Source organism: Sebastes umbrosus, chromosome 3 (assembly GCF_015220745.1).
Source record: "Sebastes umbrosus isolate fSebUmb1 chromosome 3, fSebUmb1.pri, whole genome shotgun sequence".
In the NCBI taxonomy this organism is placed as follows: domain Eukaryota; kingdom Metazoa; phylum Chordata; class Actinopteri; order Perciformes; family Sebastidae; genus Sebastes; species Sebastes umbrosus.
The window spans coordinates 39,653,270-39,667,283 of NC_051271.1; the positions used below are offsets into that span (position 1 = coordinate 39,653,270).

Genomic DNA, 14,014 nt, shown 5'->3' on the forward strand with positions numbered 1-14,014 from the left:
TCTGGCATGGGGGTTATTGTTTACTGTGCGTGGTTAGCTCAGACAGGTCGGGCCAGCTGTAAGTCACAGCAGGTTCCCGTTCGGGGCCTCGGCTGACATGCAGCGCGGCGTCGGAGCTCGCTGCGAGTCATCGCACACCTGGAGGAGAGCAGGTGTGTGTCTGTGTGTGTGTGTGCACGTACGCAAACATCAGTCACACATCAACTGCAGAGAACACTGAATTAAAAAAGCATTGGAGATACACTGTAAGAAAAAAGTTACCTGACTTTAACTTAACATATGAGTTACCGGGCTGCCTAAGACAACTTCACCGCACTTAAAGGAGCAGGGCAATTAGGGGATCTATTGGCAGGAATGGAATATAATGTGCATATATATATATATATGTATATATACATATATACATATATATATATACAGACGTGGACAAAATTGTTGGTACCCTTCCGTTAAAGTAAGAAAAACCCACAATGGTCACTGAAATAACTTGAAACTGACAAAAGTAATAATAAATACAAATTTACTGAAAATTAACTAATGAAAATCAGACATTGCTTTTGAATTGTGGTTGAACAGAATCATTTTAAAAAACAAACTAATGAAACTGGCCTGGACAAAAATGATGGTACCCTTAACTTAATATTTAATTGTACAACCTTTTGAGGCAATCACTTCAATCGAGTGATTTCTGTAACTCTCAATGAGACTTCTGCACCTGTCGACAGGTATGTTGGCCCACTCCTCGTGAACAAACTGCTCCAGCTGTCTCAGGTTTGAAGGGTGCCTTCTCCGAATGCATGTTTCAGCTCCTTCCACAGATGTTCAATAGGATTTAGATCAGGGCTCATCGAAGGCCACTTCAGAATAGTCCAATGTTTTGTTCTTAGCCATTCTTGGGTGTTTTTAGCTGTGTTTTATTATCCTGTTGGAGGACCCATGACCTGCAACTGAGACCAAGCTTTCTGACACTGGGCAGCACATTTCGCTCCAGAATGCCTTGATAGTCTTGAGCTTTCACTGTACCCTGCACAGATTCAAGACACCCCTGTGTCAGATGCAGCAAAGCAGCCCCAGAACATAACCGAGCCTCTCAAGCTGCTTGGAGATGGTCTTATAGCCTTTACCTTTAACATGCTTGTCTATAATGTTCTTTCTGATCTCCTGAGACAACTCTCTCCTTAGCTTTCTGTGGTCCATGTTCAGTGTGGTACACACCATGATACCAAACAGCACAGTGACTACTTTTGACCCTTTAAATAGGCAGACTGACTGATTACAAGTTTGAAGACACCTGTGATGCTAATTACAGGACACACCTTAGTTTAACATGTCCCTATGGTCAAATTATTTTATATCTTTTCTAGGGGTACCATCATTTTTGTCCAGGCCAGTTTCATTAGTTTGTTTTTTAAAATTATTCTGATGAACCACAATTCAAAAGCAATGTCTGATTTTCATTAGTTAATTTTCAGTAAATTGTTGTCAGTTTCAAGTTATTTCAGTGACCATTGTGGGTTTTTCTTTCTTTAACGGAAGGGTACCAACAATTTTGTCCACGTCTGTATATAAATATATATATTTATATATTTATATAAATATATATATATATATATATAAATATATATATTTATATATTTATATAAATATATATATATATATATATATAAATATATATATATAAATATATATATATTTATATATTTATATATATATATTTATATATTTATATATATATATTTATATATATATATATAAATATATATATAAATATATAATATATATTTATATATATATATATATATATAAATATATAAATATATATATATTTATATATTTATATATATATATATATATTTATATATATAAACTGGAAAAATAAAGTTCGGAAACTTGTGTTTGATGGATTATTTCTCTGTTGTTACAATGCTAATGGTCATTGTATTTTACATCGTTGGAAAGCCTGTTTATTTACCTTCACAATGATGTCCAACTTGTAAGGATCATGCATTTGTGGGATGAGCAGCACAGCTGATTATGTGGGTAGCGCCCAAGAAAAATTTGCCAAAATGCTCTGCCAAATGTAAACAGTGTATTCTCATAATGCTACCAGGAAGCCTGCAATGACTGCCCTTCACCGTCAGGCCCGTTTGGGCTGGTGTCGACAACACAGACAATGGAACGTGAACATGTGGGGGAATGTCATGTTCAGTGATGAGTCCAGGTTCTGTCTGCCAAAGTTGGACGGCAGGGTCAAAGTATGGAGACGACGCGGAGAACGCTATGCTGATTGTTGCACCGATGGAGTAACAGCTTTTGGTGGGGGCAGTGTCATGGTGTGGGGGGGGGCATCTCCCTCACTGGCAAAACAAGGCTTGTCATCATTGAAGGCCATGTCAATGCAGTGAGATATCGGGATGAGATTCTGCAGCCAGTGGCGATCCCATATCTCCACAATCTGGCACCTAACTTCATCCTCCAAGAAACAACGCTCGCCCCCACAGAGCCAGGGTTATCACAGACTACCTCCACAATGTGGGAGTAGAGAGAATGGAACGGCCTGCCAAGAGTCCACACCTCAACCCAATTCAACACTTGTGGGATCAGGTTTGGCGTGCTGTACGTGTTAGAGTGACCAACAGAACCACGCTGGCTGACCTGCAACCAATCCTGGTTGAGGAATGGAACGCCATCCCACAGCAACGTGTGACCAGGTTGGTGACCAGCATGAAGAGGAGGTGCCAGGCTGTTGTGGCTGCGTATGGATCTTCCACCGCTACTGAGGCTCCTGACGGTGTATTAAATGAATAAAGTGTAAAATTGCCAATATGTCTCGTTTGTTCCTTGTTACTGATAGAGAGTTCAATCATCCAATCCACCAAACAACTCAAAACAAGAGTCAATACCAACAGGAGAATACACTGTTTACCATTGGCAGAGCATTTTGGCAAATGTTTCTTGGGAGCTACCCACATAATCAGCTGTGCTGCTCATCCCACAAATGCATGATCCTTACAAGTGGGACATCATTGCGAGGGTAAATAAACAGGCTTTCCAACGATGTAAAATACAATGACCATTAGTATTGTAACAACAGAGAAATAATCCACCAAACACAAGTTTCCGAACTTTTTTTTTCCAGTATATATATACACACACTGTATATATAGGGCTGTCCAAACTCAAATTCGTTTTAACGCCACTAATTTCTTTAACGCATTAACACAATCGATCTTTCGGAGGTTGTAGCGGCTCAGTTTTAAAGCTAGACTGAAGATACTGGCATCATATGAAACTAGAAAAACATAAGGAATCTGTTGTCATCCATGATTCCATGTCATACTAGCTTGTCACAGAGGAGGCTAAATAACACTCCAAACTTACACTAAATTATGGTGAGGAAAAACTGGCTTGACCTCCAGATCAGTGAATGTAAATGGGTTCTATGGGTACCCACGAGTCTCCCCTTTACAGACATGCCCACTTTATGATAATCACATGCAGTTTGGGGCAAGTCATAGTCAAGTCAGCACACTGACACACTGACAGCTGTTGTTGCCTGTTGGACTGCAGTTTGCCATATTATGATTGGAGCATATTGTTTTATGCTAAATGCAGTACCTGTGAGGGTTTCTGGACAAAATCTGTCATTGTTTTGTGTTGTTCATTGATTTTCAGTAATAAATATATACATACATTTGCATAAAGCAGCATATTTGTCCACTCTTATGATGATAAGAGGATTAAATACTTGACAAATCTCCCTTTAAGGTACATTTTGAACAGATAAAAAAATGTGTGATTAATTTGTGATTAGTCGTGATTTGCTATGGACGGTCATGCGATTAATCCCAATTAAATATTTTTTTAATGGATTTACAGCCCTAGTTCATAGTTTTGGTAGTAGAAAAAATAAGCAAGCCAGGAAAATAATTAATTTAGGGTTTATGTTTGCATAGTATGATTATAAGTCCTCCCACATAATCACTTCTTCTAGCCTGCGTCATTAGAATGATGATGAGAAAACATACATGGCTTCTTCTAAGGCAGGTTGTGGATGAAAATGACTATAGATACTGGTGGGACCTAATCTTTTAAAACAGATTCTGCACGTGAATGCTGTCTGCATTCTGGTTTCCGTTTGTAGTCCGAGTAGTATTGACCAATCTGGTTTGAGTGGGCTTTGGTTGCACGCAGGTAAACAGTCCATGTGGAGAGCAAAAGAGGCGGAAGGCATTGGACGAGATGCAATCTCGGAACCCATGGGCTATCATCTGACAATGATTTAGCTTCTTACTAACAAAAACATAAACTGTAAACTGGTTACTTGAAACAATCCGGTTGTAGACGTCGTCTCTCAACTCCAACTACATTTTCGCGTCTCAAGTTGCTAATCTGACTGTAACAATGACCGTCGCACGGAAGAGGAAGTCTTGGCCCGGGTATCTGTTATCAGGATGTCCGCTGGCTACGCCGGAACACCAGAAATACTGGCCCTTGCCCCCAGAGGCTAAATCGTCAACAGACCATGGATGTATTAAAAGAACTGGCTACAGCATTGGAGGCGGGGCCCCGTTCATTCCTATGAGAGTTGCTCATTGGCGCATGAAGCCTAAATGGCTCGACTTCCGTCTGGAAAAGTACCCGGATTTATCCTGTAGGAGTGAACTGAGGTGACTGGCGGAGTAGTGTCCGCTCGGTCACATGACTCGGTCACAGGGTCCCAACGTCACGCCGTCGTCCTGGTCTGGGTCTCACTCACATGAACGGAGGAAGGGAAATAACTCTGGATTCAGCTATTAGTGCATTTTACAACTTTAATAACTTAATTAGTTAAATAAAGACTATTAGAGTGTTCGTACTGGGAAGTTGATTCACCTCAAAAATAAATATCTGTTGAGTTACCGACGTGTCTTTCACAATGTAAGTCTATGGGAAAAAGTATTTTTGGGCCCAATGGCATCACTTGACGGACACGGAAGTTGCAGTACCGCTGTTTGGCCACTATGAAAGTCAGGATCGACGACCGCCGCACTTCCTGGGGGCTTGCAACAGACCAATAGCCGATGGGTTCCAAGATTGGGTGTGATCAAATGCTCCTCCCTTTTCTCCTTCTCTTCCTTTTCTTACTGCTCCCTCCTCCTATCCTCCAAACCGGAGGGTCTTCACATCTCCCTGCACAGGGGCTGGGTTGAAACACGCTCTCACTGATGCAACCTCCTGCTTGGTCTGTGCTCTGTTTACTCTGGCCTGTCTGTCTGTTCCTGCCAGACTCCATTCTTAGTTAATCATCCCTGTTTCTGTTGGGGGAATTCACCCTATCCCTTTTGCAGTCAAAAACATAAACAAGATATTTAATCTCTGGTTCAAATGAAATTCAAAAGCAAACAACATTGGTTTGTGTTGTATTGGGGAAACGATGTTATACCCGCGTTCCCGACAAACAGCAAAGTACTGCCACGTAGTACCAATGCAGGTTTTGCGCATCATGGCTTTCATTCAAAATGTTTCTGATCATTAAAGCAGCAGTAGGCGAGATTGGAATAAATATGATTAAAAAAGTTATTTTTATAAAACGGTCACTATATCGTGACAGCAGTACATAAAACAGGTAATCTGAAAAAAAAATCATGTTCCTCTGTGTCTTCTGGTGTCCTCCGGTGCTCCTAACGGCATCTACAAGATTTCACAGACTGGAGGAAAACAAGCAGTCAGAGCTGATCTGGGGTCTGCTGTCCAGCTGCTGTCTATGAGAGCCGGCTGTCAATCACTCGCAAACCCCGACTAAACGGTCAAACTAGGCAGCGCTGATCAAATATGAATCAATATTCTGTTACTGTAATGTCTATTTCTCTACTCAGATGTGTCCAGAATCATCTTGTAGTGCACGGTTTAGCTGTAAAGTTTGTGGCCCGGCAGCCATGTTGAGACCTCTTGAAGGAACGGCAAGCACCAGTCACATGACCGGAGCACAGCCAATAGGAACGCTCTCTCTCTGAAATGACCTGTGATTGGTCAAAGTCTCCCGTCACGGGTTAGATATTCTAAAGCCTGAAAACAGAGCCATGAGGAGGAGCAGAAGTCTAGTTTTCTCTCAGAACACTTGAATTATAATATGCTGAAAGGTTATTATGGAATTTTTGATGCCAAAAGCAAAAGCTGTACTCATTAGGCAGTGGGGCACCTGAAGGTTCAGACTTGAACAAATATTTTCTAACTAGGGCTCTCAATCGATTAGAATAGTTAATCGTGATTAATCACAAATAAATCACACATTTTTTATCTGTTCAAAATGTACCTTAAAGGGAGATTTGTCAAGTATTTAATACTCTTATCAAAATGGGAGTGGACAAATATGCTAATAGCTGAATCCAGAGTTATTTCCCTTCCTCCGTTCATGTGAGTGAGACCCAGACCAGGACGACGGCGTGACGTTGGGACCCTGTGACCGAGTCATGTGACCGAGCGGACACTACTCCGCCAATCACCTCAGTTCACTCCTACAGGATAAATCCGGGTACTTTTCCAGACGGAAGTCGAGCCATTTAGGCTTCATGCGCCAATGAGCAACTCTCATAGGAATGAACGGGGCCCCGCCTCCAATGCTGTAGCCAGTTCTTTTAATACATCCATGGTCTGTTGACGATTTAGCCTCTGGGGGCAAGGGCCAGTATTTCTGGTGTTCCGGCGTAGCCAGCGGACATCCTGATAACAGATACCCGGGCCAAGACTTCCTCTTCCGTGCGACGGTCATTGTTACAGTCAGATTAGCAACTTGAGACGCGAAAATGTAGTTGGAGTTGAGAGACGACGTCTACAACCGGATTGTTTCAAGTAACCAGTTTACAGTTTATGTTTTTGTTAGTAAGAAGCTAAATCATTGTCAGATGATAGCCCATGGGTTCCGAGATTGCATCTCGTCCAATGCCTTCCGCCTCTTTTGCTCTCCACATGGACTGTTTACCTGCGTGCAACCAAAGCCCGCTCAAACCAGATTGGTCAATACTACTCGGACTACAAACGGAAACCAGAATGCAGACAGCATTCACGTGCAGAATCTGTTTTAAAAGATTAGGTCCCACCAGTATCTATAGTCATTTTCATCCACAACCTGCCTTAGAAGAAGCCATGTATGTTTTCTCATCATCATTCTAATGACGCAGGCTAGAAGAAGTGATTATGTGGGAGGACTTATAATCATACTATGCAAACATAAACCCTAAATTAATTATTTTCCTGGCTTGCTTATTTTTTCTACTACCAAAACTATGAACTAGGGCTGTAAATCCATTAAAAAAATATTTAATTGGGATTAATCGCATGACCGTCCATAGCAAATCACGACTAATCACAAATTAATCACACATTTTTTATCTGTTCAAAATGTACCTTAAAGGGAGATTTGTCAAGTATTTAATCCTCTTATCATCATAAGAGTGGACAAATATGCTGCTTTATGCAAATGTATGTATATATTTATTACTGAAAATCAATGAACAACACAAAACAATGACAGATTTTGTCCAGAAACCCTCACAGGTACTGCATTTAGCATAAAACAATATGCTCCAATCATAATATGGCAAACTGCAGCCCAACAGGCAACAACAGCTGTCAGTGTGTCAGTGTGCTGACTTGACTATGACTTGCCCCAAACTGCATGTGATTATCATAAAGTGGGCATGTCTGTAAAGGGGAGACTCGTGGGTACCCATAGAACCCATTTACATTCACTGATCTGGAGGTCAAAGGTCAAGGGACCCCTTTGAAAATGGCCATGCCAGTTTTTCCTTTGGAGTGAAGTTTGGAGCGTTATTTAACCTCCTTCGTAACAAGCTAGTATGACGTGGTTGGTACCGATGGATTCCTTAAGTGTGGTAGTTTCATGCCAGTATCTTCACTCTAGCTCTGAAGTTGCGTTATTGCGTCAAAGAAATTTGTGGCGGTAAAACAAATTTGCGTTATCAGCCCTAATTTTTTGAATACCAAAACTATGAATCAACCCCAACAAGTGCATAGGTTTACTGCTTAGCAATGAGACAAAGGTACCAAAAGTGAATATGTTAAATAAAAATGCATTGTCCAGTGATTGATACTGCTGTAAGAATATGATATGCTAATGGTGTATAAAATATATATTAATGCAGCTAGCAGCTAAACTTCCTCCTTGTGACGACCTCAAGAGGGGAATCAGACAGGGATGCAGACGTACGAATGACCTCAGTTCACTCCTACAGGATAAAAGTACATCTTTATTCTACACAACAAAGCAGGAGTAAACACTGTGTTATACAAGCTGAAACCAGACCATACGTCACATTGAGGCTGAATGGCTTGAATGAGTGCTGAGGTCAATGGAGAGAGCTTTTATCAAGGCTTGTGCAGTATCTTTGGTCTGGTCTCACATAAAACCCACTGGTCTTTGTCAAATATCTGCTGAAAGCTCTTCAGCCAGATGACACTTTCACTTCAGCGGTTGTTTAACTAAAAGTAGGACACTGTCAAACATTAAAAAAAAAACATTTGTTTCAAACATGAGTCGAGCTTTGAAAATAATTCTAAAAAGCATCAGTCTGCCAGGTGTGATGGGGACTCAAGACTCAAGAAGCAGCTGGACATCAATTTCAAGGCTTTTCTCTTCAACCACTAATTCAATGCATGAAGCAGATGATTTAAATGATCTATAAATACTGAGTGAGCAGCAGTGAGATATGTTTCAGTGATCAGTTTTGCCAAACAGGAAAGTGTTTGGCTAATTGTTCATCTCTCTTCCCTGTCAGTCACACGTTTGCAAATACGTAGAGCCCTATTTTAATCGTGTAAGCTCAACTATAAGTGCAAAGCGGTAGCTCTCGGTTCACAGACATGTTTCATGTATGTGCGGCAGCGCAAAGTGCAAAAGGGCCGAAGTGGAATATAGATTGGAGGGTGAGGTGATTAATAACGTGCTCTGAGCCGGTCACATCACAGGTCTTATCTCTCTGAAACAGCTGACCCAATCACAGAGCACGACAACAATACATCAGACTGGCAATATGGCCTCCAGAGTCGGCTCGCATGACCACGCCCCCTTTTAGGGGAAACCAATCCTGTGTCCCTCATAGACGGTAACAGAGTAAACAGAAGAAGTTGAAACATGTCTCCAAACTACCGGTAATAGTAATAACACTATGCCCAAGAGTTGCTGTGTAGTTGGTTGCACCAACAATAAATCAAAAAGCTCTAATCTCTGATTGGTTCCTCTGCCATGTCCTAAAAAAGATATGATTGAGGGGCTTTATGGCTCCAAGCTATAGACCCATGTATAGTAGTTTATATGATCGCAACAATCTGGCCCTTTTCAGTCAGAGTTCTACCGTAACTCACGTTGCAAATGAACATCATGCTGTATTGAAGAACACTTGAAACTAGTGATTGAGACCATGAACTCATGTTTACAATGTTTACTGAGGTAATAAATCAAGTAAGAAGTAGGCTCATTTTCTCATAGACTTCTACACAACCAGACTTCTTTTAGCAGCCAGAGGAGTCGCCCCCTGCTGGCTGTTAGAAAGAATGCAGGTTTAAGGCACTTCAGCATTGGCTTCACTTTTCAGAAAAGGAGGTTCCCGCCTGATTGAAACCAATACGAAGCTGATATAAGGATGGAAGAGGTGAGACTAGGGGTGGGCGAAACATCGAATATAGTCGATGTATCGCGGCTTGTCCCACGTGCGGTGTATAAAATGACTATATCGTGAAATTGTCATGAAATGATTTTAAGCCACCCCGCCGGCATGAGACTCGCTTTGGCGTTTCCTTCTCTCCCTCTCTCCTCCAGCTCCCTCTCACAGACACACACACATACAGTACATCACAGACTCCGCGCCCATCAGCCCATCCAGACCTCTCTCCTGGGCGAGTGTGTGTGACGTATGCGGCCGGCATGTTTTTGTATTAGGAGGGAAGCAGTGGAGAGGGAAGGAGCCCGGAGAAAGCGAAAGAACTGAAGCAGCAAAGCGAGTATGGCAGCGAGAACACGACCAAAGCAGCCAGAACCAGCCCTGAAGCAAATGACTCTGGCTTCCTCGCTTTCCAAAGCAATCTCATATGACAAAAAAGTGCAAAATGGAAAGAAATCACGGCTTCTGTAAACACCTACATCGCAACGCCGGTTAGCGTAGTTGAAAAGCCCGGATTCAAAAGCATCATTAAGACATTTGATCCAAAATATGAACTGCCTGGTCGCAATTTCTTTGCGGAGAAAGCTCTACTGGAGCTCTACATTTCCGTGAGAGAAAAGTTGGCCAACCAGCTAACAGAGGTGACCCACTTCTCCACAACTACCGATCTGTGGTCCAGCTAAAAGAACCAAAGCTGTCAGCCTGAACAAGTGGACCAGACTGCAGGTTTGGCCATACAGTAGGCTACACCTCACGATTGGTGAGTCTTTCTACACTGCTAGGAAAATAATATTTTTTATTATCAGCAATGTTATAACAGCTCACTGGTAAACATAACAATAAGATACTTTACACTTATTACCCACCATTAAAAACTGTGTGTGTGTGTGTGTGTGTTTGTGTGTGTGTGTGTGTGTGTGTGTATTTTTATCAAAATATATAAAGCATGTATTGCCAGAAAACTATTTGGTTAAAGTGAATACTGTTAGATACTGTTTTGTTAAATCGAATTTGTGATTTCTCCCTTTTGACATGCAAGATTAAAATAGTTCCAAAACTAGTTCCGAAACCACTAATGAATATAAACAAGAAGGTTTTAATGCAGACATATGCTGCAGGGACTACAAGAATCATCATATTGGTGTGATTGTATGCATCAAAGGGTTAAATCAAGTATTTATGAAGTGCTTAGAGGATATTTGAAATTATCGCTATATTGCCTAAAAATACCGCAATTTTATTTTTAGGCCTTATTGCCCAGTCCTAGGTGAGACATACAGTACTAGAACTTTCAGTGTGGACCATCTCACCTCTAACTGGTCTGACATTAACTACGTTTTATTGTGACTGCTGGTAAAATTTTGGGATGCACCAACAACTGTGGCTGGTGAACTAAACGTTTCTGAAAGAAGACAACCTGGACAGATAAGCTGACGGAAGTACGGAAGGGCTGGAGTCCAGACATGAAGCGGAAATTGAGGGATTAGCACGCACAGCAAAGTGGCCAGACTCTAATTGGATCGGTGAATAAGAGAAAGCGAGTGTGTGGGTGCAGAGAGAGAGAAGAGGGGAAGAGCGGCCATGTACATATTAAAGTTTGATGAGGGAAATGAAGTGGATCTTGTGTAGGGAAACTACTGTACTGCTCCCAGGATGGGTGGAGGAGGAGGAACAGGAGGAGCTTAGTGTCTCCTCTGGTCCCCGCGGAGACGGCTGTCTTCTACAGCTCATTACTCCTTCAATCAGCCTTCCTGTCCCAAGTCACCGTCTCCATCAGTCATGGGCTGGAGGGAGTGCTGGGTGATCTCAATTTGAATCTGCTCCGTCACTGACCTACAATATGCATGGCACATATCACACCGAGTACTGCATGTTCTATGAAATATAAATATGACATTCATTTGCTGTAACCTTGCTGATATGTTTTACTATTCCTTCATTTTCCACGTGTTTTCATCATTTTGAGCCATCTGTGGCTCGGAAAAGTTTGTAGCTGTCGTCAACTTTCTCAGTATGGAGGTTCCTCTCCTCTTTTCTTTCATCCTCTCTCTCCTTTCTTCACCCAAGGACTTTTAGTCAGATGGCTTCTGTTGATTCTTCATCCAGATGTCTCTAAAGCAGGTCCTCCAGGAGACTCACTGTTCTAATATCATGTGCTGTCTACAGGTCATTTATTCATCCTCTCTTAGCATCATCTCTCGTCTCTTCTCCCCTGTGAGAACGGTATCCTGCGTCCCGACTCCTCCGGAACCTGTGCCGCCTCCGGGGAGAGGAAAGGACGTATCCTCCTGATGTTGTGGAGAATGAATCTGAAGGAGTGGGTTGTCACGGCAATGTTGCCAGCGAAGGACAGCTGGTCACATCCAGGTCCCTTGCAGTCCGAGCCGGGAACACCATATTATGTTATTATGCTCCCTCAACCTCATGTTAATGTTGGTGATTGTTGTTGATCTGTTTTGCTAGCCTCTAACCAAACTGGCACATGTCTTATATTCACCACAGTTGACACAAAAGCTGTGGTAGCGGTTGTTTGCGGCTCTGCAGGTCAACTTATACTTAGAAGTTGTACAGCAAAAATAAATAAATAAATAAACTTAATAATAAATATTCAATCACAATTAATCGTATGATTGTCCATAGTTAATCGTGATTAATCTAAACATAAAAGGGAGTATTTGACACTGAAAATATGTTCAGTAGATTGTTCCTTTAATATTCTAAATTCTTGCAGCTAATGAGCACAACACAATGTCTGTACTTCCAAATGGTACATGGTCAGTATGTGTAAAATCCATTTTGTAGTAGCATATAAGTATAACCCCAAGACAACAAAAGGACATTTGCATTTCCACTGCTTCATAGCACATTTCTCATTGTTACATAAGCTTAGAACAAGCTGCTCATTAAATGGCAGCGGGCTCCTAAGCTCCGGTTCAACCGCTCTGGTTTCAAAGCATCATTTCTAATGATAATACATTATGATTAATGTGCTCTGTTTGATCATGAATAAGACAAATGTGAGGATGGAGAGGGTCCTGCCTGAGCAGCATAGAAACACACTTCATTACCATTACCACTTTAAACTAACATCAAAGAGCGGTGGACACATTATGCTAACTAAAAGACATTTCCTGAACATACAGGGCCGTTGACCTAGCCTACAGCACAATTCAGTTTAAAGGAACAATCCACAATTCCTCACATCACGCAGCGCCGTTTGAATTTGTGAATTTTAACAAGATTTTCTCCCAGCTGAACAGCACAGAGACAGACTGTAGTGATGAGGTCACCCAGAGACGAATCGTGGAGCGGCTGCGACGCTGAATCACGGAACAACTGTTGAGACTCTGTGACAGCAGCCGTGTGATTTCACCGGGACAGGAGCTGATTTTCTGAACTCACAGCTGGAAGCCTGACATTCTAATGAAGCTCATTTGAATAAACAGTAATCAGCAGCTAATGACATCATCAGGTATATTTAGGTAGAGACTGATTCAACTGTCCAAAATAACCTGAATATGTTGAGGTGATATAACGAGGTAGACATTTAGTGGCTGGATATCATTTATATATACAGACGGGATACACATTAAAGGACAACCCTGAATAAATATGAAAAAACTCACATGTTCCAAACAGGGTCACTGAATGGTTGATGGAAATATGCATTAGTCCATTATTCCTTGCAAGGCAGACTCTATCAAGCACAACAACATTGAGGAGGGGGGTGGGGGGAGGGAGAGAGAGAGAGAGAGAGAGAGAGAGAGAGAGAGAGAGAGAGAGAGATTCCAATTGTCAGGTGTTTCAGTGAAGTAACTAGACTGCAGACTGAAGTGTGTACTAACAGAGACAAACAGAGTGACAGCTGACGCACATGAACGGGTCCAGCGCAGGATGAATGCCCGTCGGCGAGTCCGGGTTGTATACAGTACGCCATCTCACTCCCTCTTCTTCTCATTGCATTTCTCGCACTCATACAACTAGAGTTCCTGTTTTTGCCATGGCGGCCCAAACCGCGTTCGGAGATAACTTTAGCAGCACCGCTGTGCTGAATCTGAGCCTGAGACCAAGACAAGTCCGAGTCCAACGAGGCACAAGTCCAAGACAAGTGCAAGACTTCAAAAAGGTGGACTCGAGACTGAGACCAGACTCAAGTACTACAATCCTGCTCCAGACCTCCACCTAGTTTAACACCTATGGAAGATTCTTGAGTGACATTAGACTGTTCTCTAAACCACCATCATCAAACCATTGTTGGTTTTACCATTCGTACATCACACATCTGTCTGTTTTCAACTTGTTACAAAAATAAAAATGATGCACCACCAGTTGCTGGTGCATAATTTTTTTCTATC

At 41.9% G+C, this 14,014-nt stretch overlaps 1 protein-coding gene across 8 annotated transcripts in view; it reads right to left on the minus strand.

Annotated features, from left to right (window-relative positions):
• The window catches only part of rptor (regulatory associated protein of MTOR, complex 1), a 263,688-nt gene that overhangs the window by 127,221 nt on the left and 122,453 nt on the right, over positions 1 to 14,014 (minus strand). The window lies entirely within an intron of this gene.